This window comes from Artemia franciscana, chromosome 15 (assembly GCF_032884065.1).
Source record: "Artemia franciscana chromosome 15, ASM3288406v1, whole genome shotgun sequence".
Classification (NCBI taxonomy): Eukaryota; Metazoa; Arthropoda; class Branchiopoda; order Anostraca; family Artemiidae; genus Artemia; species Artemia franciscana.
In genome coordinates, this window is record NC_088877.1 from 40,603,610 (window position 1) to 40,615,710 (window position 12,101).

At 35.0% G+C, this 12,101-nt stretch overlaps 1 protein-coding gene across 1 annotated transcript in view; it reads right to left on the reverse strand.

Annotated features, from left to right (window-relative positions):
• Positions 1 to 11,628, reverse strand: part of LOC136036474 (uncharacterized) — a 41,958-nt gene extending 30,330 nt beyond the window's left edge. The window contains exons 1-3 of the mRNA XM_065718734.1: positions 11,510 to 11,628; positions 7,158 to 7,280; positions 3,354 to 3,551 (exon numbers count right to left, since the gene is read on the reverse strand). The gene's annotated coding sequence lies outside the window, so the exon portion shown is untranslated. The remainder of the gene's footprint in view (positions 1 to 3,353; positions 3,552 to 7,157; positions 7,281 to 11,509) is intronic.
• Positions 11,629 to 12,101: the final 473 nt, after the last annotated feature.

Consider the following 12,101-nt stretch of genomic DNA (forward strand, 5'->3'; position numbering starts at 1 on the left):
TACGATCCTGAGAAAATTTGCCTTATTTTAGAATATAGGGGGAAACACCCCTAAAAGTCATAGTTTTTTACTGTTTTAAAAAGTAGAGTTGAGAGAAAGTGTCAAACTTTAGCGTAAAGAGCGGGGCGTTGAGGAGGGACCAGCCCCTTTTATATACGAAGTAATTTCTCTTCGTTTTAGGTCGTAATGTCGCTCCTTACTTTCAGTTAAAAAAACTTGTTTTTTATTTAATTAAGTCAAAGTTCACTACCATGAAACTTGCTAATTCTACAACATTGCTGTTAAAACATAATCAATGACAGGTTTTGTAAAAAATCAAACAGATACAAGCGTGAGAGATACTTTTCATCAGAGAACTATATTTTATACTAAGAAGTAATAAAAAAACTTTTTTTGCAAGGTGAATGCTTTAATCCCACTGAAAGTTTGAAGGGTTTCTAAGATGATAAAAAAACAGCTAATAGTTGGGAAACTTTGAGTGCCTTCGGAATAATCCCATCAGTCCTGATTTGCATAATTATACGCTAAAACTTTTATAAACCTTTGAAATGTATTGTTTAGAGCAATTCCATAACGATGGATTTGCAGTTATTCTAATAGGCGTGTCATCTATTTATGCATGGGACTCAGATTTCAATCTTTCAGCAGTCAAATATTTCATAAAGGTAAAAATTTAGAGGCTTTTTCTTTAAACTGATACTGGCAAAATAGTAAACAATATAAAATTTCATGTTAGATCCACTCAGTGAAAGCTATTAAATCAGTGAAGCCAGAAACGACCGATTGAGGCATAGAGAGGGCTAGTTAGCATCTGTTTAGACTTGGGGAGGGTCCCGTAGTATTTGTTAAGGCATTGGGAGGGCCTTGTAGTATCTGTGTAAGCATCGAGAGGTCCCCGTAGTACCTATTTAGCATGTACGCTACAGATAAGGGGGGATCAGAAGTATAGATGCCCGGGGAAGGACGTCGTAAACATTAAGACTATAGGGGAATAGATGCCAGCAGTAGGGGCGACGTCCAGACAGGGACTTGTGTTCATGGAGACATAAGGTCTTTTATATTCCCAAACCTGATCCAGTAGCATCTGCTGGAAATAACAAATTGAGAAATACAGCGACTATGGTAAATATATTGGCTAAATATAGGGGTAAAGAGACAGGTAGAGGCATGGGGAGGAACATAGTAAACAAATTAACTAAAGGGGCATAGATGGGAGCAATAATGGGCGATGTCCGGTTGTATTGACCCAATACTACTGGCAATACGAGCACGCTACTACTGCTACTCCTACTATTACTACTGCTAAAACAACTACTGCTGCTACCAACACTAGTCTTTGGGGGTGACAAATGGTGTGACCACAGCGGGTCCCAGGCCTACCGGGGCCCCGCGCTAAAAGCGCCAAACATGTTAAGAAGAACAATCACGTGAGTGACATTGTGACTTCACAAGGGGCTTCACAGAAAAAAACCGTGGAACGGTCAACCGGGGTTCACAAATGTGGGCTCCCCTTAATGTGGAACAGGGTCAGAGGTTGTAAAATTCAAACTCCAAAATTCTTTTCCTTAGGGCCTTTCGGTCTTGCTTACCAGACAAATGTACTTTTCTGTAGTTTCTCTAGTTAATTTAACTTATCCCCACTCGGTGCCTCCCTGTGGCATCCCACTCCCGGTTTTCTTCTACTTCGTTATCACTGGTGTCTCCGTTTAGAGTAATGCTTTCTGTCAGATAGATTAATTAGCTAACAGACTATTACACAGTTCGGTGACTCATTCTTGAGTGAAAGAAATTTATGAACTGACTGGTTTGATGAGGGGTGAAAAGAGGGAGTTTTAGTTTGCACTGAAATCTTTTATGTCGCATTCTGGGAAGGTTAGGATCGGCTGGGCCATAGGTCGCGGGTGATTTTTAGCTTTTTTCTGTAGACGAGAGTTCTTAGATCAGCTATTTTGTATATTTGATTGAAACAAGTTAGCGCGTGGAAAGCGTAAAGGCAATAAAATATCAACTAAATAATATAAGAGAAGCCCTTTCGACAGTGGTTGACGAAACAAAAGCTTCCAAAATAAGAAGCAAAGCGGTCCTTAGCTAACAATGACCAAGGAAAATTTGAGCTTATTCTGGCTACGGTTGTTTGGTATGACATCCTGTTTGCTGTCAATACTGTCAGCAAAACGTTAGAATCAGCTGACATGCAGCTTGACATAGCAGCATAGCAAGTTGAGTATTTAGTTCCTTAGCTTAAGAAATATCAGGACAATAACTTTCCTTCAGCATGACCGCAAAACAAATTACATGCGAAATGGGTACTGAGAAACTATCTAAAATCGATCATGACGTCATGTCTCACGTACTGGCGGCTGCAAAAGCCCCGTGTATCAATAAGAGCCCTTATGACTGATAAAATAACAACTACTTCTATAACTACTAAAATCAACAATACAATTTTATTCTCCAAAAAACTCAAGCAAGCTCAGTTTTAAGTATAGTGCTTTATTTTCAGATTTCTACAAGCATACAAAACAAATTAAGAGCCGGTATGTTTTAAATAGTTATTCAAAAATATGTAACAAATAAACCAAGGCAGCAATTTATGTTTCAACTTTACTCTTTATTTTCATGAGAAAAACGTTGTTATTACAATTTAAATTTTTGTAGTAATTCTCTAGGAAGATTATTTGTAAATTTAATTTTTTTAAGCTATAGATTCAGCTATTTTTGGCAGGTATAGAGGCTCTTAAATGGATTTTATAACCAGTCCTAACTCAAAATAAATAATACAGCATGACTTCATCAACAAAATTGTTTGTCTTTGAAATAGCTGCATCATTTATTTCTATCAGTCAAGGTATATTGATAAATATAGTCGGGCAAATATGCTTGGATTCATTTTTTTTTCTCTTAAGGAAGATCCCAAGCATTGCCCTATTTTTTACTTCAACTTCGCAATTTAAAAATATTAACTTCAACTTCACAATTTATAAACAGCCTGCATTTCCCTGCATTCCCTTTGCGCAAATGTGAGTACACAGAGCCATGAGTGATGACTGATTTGTCTTCATTGTTTATATTCAATTTTTTGAATATAAATTTTTTGTGTAAATTTTTGAGTAATTTTTTAGATCAATTTTTTCAGTAAATCCACACATCAAACAGCCTAAGAATTACTTCCAGTCTATGCTTTCATTTAAATGGCCTATAATAGAAACATTGTCTTGAGTGTCTGTCCTGAAGCAGTTCTAGAGTTCAGGAAAAAAGGATCTTTGGCCAATCCTTTAAGGGGATTACTCCACTATTGTCTTTCATTATATGTCAGTAATCCATAAGTACAAATTTCAATTAAAGTACTTTACCTCAATTGTAATCCTTTTGCAGCGACTGGGATATCTTGATAAAGCAGCCAGAGCCTGACTATGGTTTCGGTGGATGACAAATTCAACATTGTTATGAATCTTAATGTTGTTGATAAACGCTGCATACCAGCTTTTACAAGTCTGACTGGCAGCTTCTACATCTCTGAAGTTTAGGTATTCATAGAATGTACATATAACCTAGAACGGTATATACTAGACCAAAGAATTTGGATAGAATGTGCAATTTGCTTCTTTTGTTGAATTTATGTTGACAATTAGCCCTCAGAAAGGTGTCTGGTCTATGTCTCCTACACCTTATATTTGAGAACGTCACATAGTTCAATTAAATATTATATACACTATTTAGCAATAACAAAACAAGTGGTGTTATCACTTGTATTACATTCATTCCCCTTTTAGTGCTTTTTAAGTGCTATTTACCTTTTACCTGTTTTCTATTTATTTATTTTTCCCTTTGCCCAATTTATCTCAAAAGGGTGATCATAGAAAAAAGGAAGAGGGCTCATTTGACAGGATAAAATTTTGAAGATAGCCATTTTATGGCTAATTTTGATAGGATAAAAATATAGAGCTCCATCTTAGGTCTCTGCTTGGCTTGAAACTTTGTTGTTGTTTTTTTTATATTTGTTTGCAATGAATATCCAAAAATCTTTCAGTCAAAGATATCCACCAACTAAAATATCAACAACATCAAAGGAACAGCTAGGGAGATCAAGCTGAAACTTCAGTGAGCTGTTGAAGGGTCAAGTGAGCCTCAAATTTTGGCTTGATCTAGAGACTATGAGTAAATATGAACCCCGACACTTATAACTATTGAACCAATGTTCTTTATTATGCTAGTCATAATCGCAATAGTATCAACGTACTGCCACTGACATCTTTATTTAAAGAGAGATCTTTTTTTTTTACAATGGACACAAAATTTGTATTTATTATGGACACTTAAAACATCCCTGTCAAAAATATAATAAATGATACGGATATTCAAAAGTGGAGAGGGCATTCAATCAACAATAATATAAATTTTCATTTTAACTTTTAGATGCAAGATATTTGTATATCGAAAGTACATGTTTGTGCAGCCTTCGCCCCAACTTCTGTCTAGGGCCTGCCAATGTTTCTCAAACAGGTGAAATGTCTCAAAAGACATTTCTCAAACTATGTCTTTCAAAAGAAAGACATAGAGGATATGACAAAAGAGATAATTTACTAAAAGATTTTCAATGAACATCAATGAAATCAGCAGCAGTAATCAAAAGGAAAAGATTTCCTGCATAATTCAATTATGCAGGAAAAGATTAATATCTTTAATCTTATTCTTTCCATTAATTGATCTGTTATAAAACCAATTATTCTTTGTACACTCCAGATATGCATTTTAATCTGAGAGATCATGCTTAATATTGGATGAAAAAACATCTCAAAAGCGTCAATAATACAAATAATAATAAAAAAAATACAATAATCTGATATACTCAAAGATGCTATATTACAAGCTAAAAATGTACTTTTTTTTAGTTTGATTACCTATATGCCTATATTGTACGGCTACATATGCTATTGCACCATCAATTCAATTAAATTCAATCATATATATTTAAACAAAAAACACATAATTACTGTCCATAATCTTCAAGGAAAACACAAAAAGTGCTTGGCTAGGAAACTTAACTAAAGAATAATTAAACAATCAACAAATAGAAACAACGAATCGACTGGACTTATCAAAAACAGAAAAAAGGGGGTGACGAAGAGAAAGAAAAAGAAAAGAAAAAGACCGAAAAGAGGAGGACCGCAAGATGTTCAAATCTTAACAGTATTTCTGTAATGACCCTTCACTGTTTGCTTGAAGGTAATAAGGTTATTTATGTTCTGTATTTCCAAGGGGATTAAATTCCAAATAGCTTGTGCAAAAAATCTAATTAAAAAGAAGCTCTTTTTGTTGACGGTGTCTCGCGGACAATGTCACATGAATTTCGCGTGTCGTAAGTATGCAAATCTTGAATTAAAATCAATAGATTTTCAAATGATGATGGAAGGAGGTTGTTAAGATATTTAAAACAAAAAGTTGCGACCTGAAAATCCCTAGTATTTGACACATCAAATATTTTAGTAAGTTCAAAATTGAGGTTAATGTTAACTGAATGCCGAAGAGGTGATATAATTTCAATGGCCTTATTTTGGATGATCTGGATTCTCTTATAACATGAGATGAAGTTGCTTGCCCATATAGAGCATCCATAAGACAAACGGGGATGAAAAATAGAATGATAAATCATTTTCAGGATTTTTTTTTTTAGGAAAACAGAATTTAAGACGGCGGATAACTCCAGGGGACCTTGAAAGTTTGTTACTAATCAGGAGAGTGAGGAAAATTATCACAAACTAAACCATTACTTTTTTGTTTGTCTCCTTCAAGAGAGCAGAAGATGCTCTCTTTTCCTAGGGTGCTCACTTTTATAAGGGAATTCTATAGGCTGACTACCTGATTGGAGAATTTGTTTTGAAGTATGGTAATAGTGTGTTTTAAGTAGAGCAACTTAGTAACTTCATCCTTTTATTAAGCCTCATCTGAGCAGAAGACCTATTTTCTGAGGTTTAACTTTTATAGTTGTTGGATAAATATACACTTTTCCATAAAATTTAGCTACAAAGAAAGCAAACACTTCACTTGAAGCCTTATTTATGTTCTTTCTAAATATAGAAATTGCTTCTGAGGTAAATTCCACTTTAAGCCCCAAAAGGTAACTTTAGTTTTTTAGACTGTGATGTAAAGTTAAAAGCTAATAAGGGTAAGATACCCAATAGTCAGCCAGCCAATCCTCTTTTTAACACGTAAATCATAGTAAAACCTCAATCATACTACTTAGAAAGTGGATTGTTCCACCATTAGAAGTGTCAAAGTCTTCTTAATACGTATGTGATTAGCTTGAATATTGCATCAATATTGGAGTCTAATATCGGCCACACATTTAAAGCTAGAAACGAATCTTAGAAAATGTTGTCTAACCTTTGACACAGGATCTTACAATTAGAAAAACATATTCTAATGACAGACACAGTCGACATTGGATGCACTTATTATAAGACGAGTGATGTAAAACACAATAATTTGTACAGTATTAATATAAACTAGAGTGTAGAGCTATCTTTTTTTCTAGATTCCAATTTTGAAAGACCAGATGCTTTCCAAGATTATATTCAGCCAATCCCAACTGGTCTTGGCCTAATCATCCGCCAATCACAACTATATAATCCTATACACATAACATCCAACAATAGGAGTCTGCTGTCTATGTATAGGAAAGATAATTTTTTATCAGAGCATCTGGCAGGATTAAGCACAGGCAGATTACTGGGGGTTTTACCCTAGAAGCAACTATTAGCCTATATTTGGACAAAGTACAAAAGAGGTATCAAATGATATATTCCATTTCTTTCTAGCTAGATTATGTGAAAAAGCATAGATTCAGCAATTATTAAAGGTAAATGCCCTTTGGAGAAAAAAGGGTTGCGTGTAAGTGCTTCAAATTCCTTCCATAAAATCATGGGCTCTAGAAGCATTCCTAAGGGCCCACTGACCTTACACAACTACTTTCCAGAAAGTGAAAAGTCCCTAAAACTGTAATTACACCACATATTTTTCTTTAAATATGTGTCTATAATTTTTTTTTATAATAAACAAGACTATCTTTACAGTCTAGAATAAATGCAGAAAATTTCACATAGTTCTGAAAAGTTAAGATTGTGACACGATTTAACCTGATATGAATTAACACTAACCTCTTCTGGTAAATAATTCCAAAGTGGTTGTTGGTGATTATTAATGTCTCCTCTTGAAACCAGCTTCTGTTGAGATGATCCTCCTTGTTCCTCACTTTTCTCTTTGTTCCTTGATTGGGTAATCTGAAACAAAACAAAATTCTTAATATATATATATATATATATATATATATATATATATATATATATATATATATACATAAACAGGGTATTCCCTTAAGACCTATCATAGCGTGTACTAAAGTCCCCGCTGCCAATATTGGGAAATGGCTTTGCACAGCTTTCAAACCTTTATTGTATTCCCAAAATTCATATCTTTGTAATTCGGCAGATTTGGTTGAAAAACTTAGTAACACAAGTATTTCAGAAAACACAATAGTTAATAGTTTTGACATTGTTTCCATGTATACAAATATAGATGTGACTATTTCTGAGGAATTATTAAAAAACAAAATAGAAGAAAATTGCCACTTAATCGAGGTTTCAGCGACGGGAATTGATTGTGAAGTTTTAATGACTGGTTAAAATTTGTAATTAAGTTTTCTATGTATTTTCAATTTCGCGATTTTGTTTATCAGAAAAAAAAATGGGTTACCCATGGGGGCACCTTTATCCGGGCTACTGGCAAATATTTATGTCGAGAACCTTGAAAATTGGGCATTAAATTCTTATTTTTTAAAACAAGTCTATTGGGGTCGTTATATGGATGACGTAATTTCAATTTGGAATTATGGGGAAGCTGAACTTCGGGGCTTCTTAGATCATCTTAACATTCATGACCGAAATTTGCAGTTCACCCTAGAAGTTGAAATTGAAAATAAACTACCGTTTTTAGATGTGTTAGTTATTCGTAATGCTGATAAACTGGATTTTACTATCTATCGAAAGCCAATACAAAACAATAGATATTTTCAATTTAATTCAAATCCCCCCCCCCAAGTTAAAAGAGCAGTTGTAACTTCCCTCATTGATCGTGCCCTGAATATTTGCTCCGATTCGTATATAAATGCAGAAATAAACTTTATGAGAGATATTCTTTTTGGTAATGGATACCCCATTCCTTTTTGTCAATAAGATAATTAACCGTAGAATAAAAAGACATTCTTGTAAAATCGAAGAAGATATTTCACAATGTGAGGCTACTGATAAGCCCTCAAATATTGTCTATCTTCGGTATATACCAAAAATCACAACAAAATTAAAAAATATTTGCACAAAAAATAATCTGTACATAGTTTTTACTAATAATTTTAGAATAATTAATTTCTTAAATTCTGGTTAAGATAAGACCCCAGTTACTCGCCAAAGAGGGGTCTATCAAACACCCTGTGATTGTGGAAATTACTATGTCGGCAGGACCCATCAGAATCTAGAAAAACGGTTACAACAGCATAAAAAAGACATAGACAAGGCATTAATTTCAAATAGTTCCAACAACTCCTTTGATTCTGCTTTAAGTTGGCATATATTTAATAATCCGTCCCACACGATACTTTTTGAAAAACCTTCACGCCAGTAATGATTTGGGGATAAAACAGGTGGTTCGGGAACCAATCGAAATTAGTCTCAAAATAAATAATAATACTTCTCTGAACAGGGACTTAGGGGAATACTCACAAAATTCTTTATACTCAAATTTAATTAAAAATGATCTAAAAAAATATTATACTATACCGATTTATAATAGTATTAAACCAGCTACGGAAAGGCCTTTGAGACAGGCTGCTAAAAATGCAAGGTTGGCTCTGAGAAATTGCATTTAATCACTTTGTTCTCTTTAGTTTGAATGAATTTATATTCTCACTTCATTCTTTTTGTCAGTACTGGTTGAACTTCGTTGAAGTAAGGATGCTAGGGCTGTTTTTAAAAAGTTTTTAAAAAACATAACTAGTTCTAATTCTCACAATTTAATGTAAGTTTATTTATATATACATATTTTCTCTCTTGTGCTGAAGACGGCCCTTGGACATAGGGCCAAAATAATCACAGAACTGATTTCCACTGTCTTGAAAAGATTTTCCCTATTGTTTCTACTTTGTATTTGTTTGTTATGGAAAGGCGGTGTGGTCTTCGTCGCTATTTTAAGTTATAAATACCTCATTTTTTCTAATTTTTCCTCTCCCTTCAGCCCTCCAGATGGTCGAATCGGGAAAAAAAACTTTATGAAGTCAATTTGTTCAGCTCCCTGACATACCTACCAATTTTCATCGTCCTAGCACGTCCAGAAGCACCAAACTCGCCAAAGCACTGAATCCCACTCCCTAACTCCCCCAAAGACAGCGAATCCAGTACGGTTACGTCAATCAAGTATCTACAACATTTGCTTATTCTACCCACCAAGCTTCATCCTGCTTCTTCCACTCTAAGCGTTTTCCAAGATTTCTGATTTCCCCCTCCGACTCCCCCCAATGTCAATAGATATGTTCGTTATTTGAAATAAGAGCTCAGAGATATGACTTCCTTCTAAATATAAAATTTCATTAAGATCCAGTCACCCGTTCTAAGGTTAAAAATACCTCATTTTTTCTAATTTTTCCAAATTAACACCACCCCCCCCCCCCAGCTCCTCTAAAGAGCACGAATCCGTATCACATATCTAGAACTTGTGCTTATTCTTTCCATCAAGTTTCATCCCGATCTCTCCATTCTAAGCGTTTTCCAGGATTTTTGTTTCCCCTCTCCAACCCCCTATGTCGGATCCGATTCGAGTCGAAACATAAGAGCACCTGAAACATAAGCTCCTTCTATATATTTAGTTTCATTAAGATCCGATAACCTATTTGTAAGATACAGATACCCCAATTTTCACGTTTTCCAAGAATTCCGGTTTCCCCTCCCCCTCCCCCCAATGTCACAGAATCTGGTCAGAATTTAAAACAAGAGCTCTAAAGCACAAGATCCTTCTAAATATCAAATTTCATTAAGATCTGATTACCTGTTCATATGTTACAAATACCTCATTTTTTCTAATTTTTCCGATTTATTCCCTCCACCCACCCAACTCCACCAAAGAGAGCAGATCCAGTCTGTTTATATCAGTCAAGTATCTTGGATTTGTTTTTATTCTTCCCACCCAGTTCCATCCTGATATCTCTGCTTTAAGTATTTTCCGAGATTTCCATACCCCCCACCACCACCAACAGTCTCTCCCAATGACACTGGATCCGGTTGGGATTTAAAATAAGGGATTTGAGTTACAAAGTCCTTCTAAATATGAAATTTCATGAAGATCCGATCACTCCTTCGTAAGTTAAAAATACGTCATTTTTTAATTTTTTAGAATTAACCCCCCCCCCCCCCCAACTCCCCCAAATAAAGCGAATCCGTTCCGATTATGTCAATCACGTATCTAAGACTTTTGCTTATTTTTACCACCAAGTTTCATCTCAATCCCTCAACTCCAAGCGTTTTCCAAGATTTTAGGTTCCCACCCCCCAACTCCCCCCAATGTCACCGGATCCGGTCGGGATTTAAAATAAGAGTTTGAGATACGATATCCTTCTAAAAATCAAATTTCATTGAGATCCGATCACCTGTTTGTAAGTTAAAAATATCTTTCTAATTTTTCAGAATTGACCCTCCCCCCTCAACTACCCCAAAGAGAGCGGATCCGTTCCGGTTATGTCAATTACGTATCTAGGACTTGTGCTTATTTTTCCCGCCAAGTTTCATCCCAATCCCTCCACTCTAAGCCTTTTCCAAGATTTTAGGTCCCCCCAACTCCCCCCAAATGTCATCAGATCCGGTCTGAATTTAAAATAAGAGCTCTGAGACGCGATACCCTTCCAAACATCAAATTTCATTAAGATCTGATCACCCGTTTGTAAGTTAAAAATACCTCATTTTTTCTATTTTTTCCAATTTAACTGTCCCCCCCAACCCCCACCCCCAGATGGTCGAATAGGGGAAACAACAATTTCCAATTTAATCTGGTCTGGTTCCTGATATGCCTGCCAAATTTCATCATCCTAGCTTACCTGGAAGTGCCTAAAGTGGCAAAACCAGGACAGACACAGACCGACAAACTGACAGAATTAGCGATCGCTATATGTCACTTGGTAGATACCAAGTGCCATAAAAAGCATAGATTCAGCAATTATTAAAGGTAAATGCCCTTTGGAGAAAAAAGGGGTGCGTGTAAGTGCTTCAAATTCCTTCCATAAAATCATGGGCTCTAGAAGAATTCCTAAGGGTCCCACTAACCTTACACAACTACTTCCCAGAAAGTGAAAAGTCCCTAAAACTCTAATTACACCACATATTTTTCTTTAAATATGTATCTATAAAATTTCACATAGTTCTGAAAAGTTAAGATTGTGACACGATTTAACCTGATATGAATTAACACTAACCTCTTCTGGTAAATAATTCCAAAGTGGTTGTTGGTGATTATTAATGTCTCCTCTTGACACCAGCTTCTGTTGAGATGATCCTTCTTGTTCCTCACTTTTCTCTTTGTTCCTTGACTGGGTAATCTGAAACAAAACAAAATTCTTAATATATATATATATATATATATATATATATATATATATATATATATATATATATATATATATATATATATATATATATATATATATATATAAACTCTATATTAAGCTGAAACTCTAAGAAACAGAGCAGGAGCAGTGTAGCTGAATAGTAACTAAAAATCCCCCTTTTCAGGGGGATTTTTCCAGGGGAGGGGTGTGTTATTTTGGAGGATTTTTCTGTGGAGGACTTATTCATGGGTGTAGGTAATTTTCCATGGAGTCTGAATTCTGAGCATCATTAAAAAAACATCAAAAATTAAAAAAAACAAAAAAACAGCAATACCTTGCTCATTACACTAAAGATTTCTTCTGAGGGATAACAGCTGCAGCCCGCCCCCTCTTCTTCCTTCTATTTTGGGTCCATTAGTATATATTAGACAGAAATTTGTCTGTGATATGTTTAATAAAT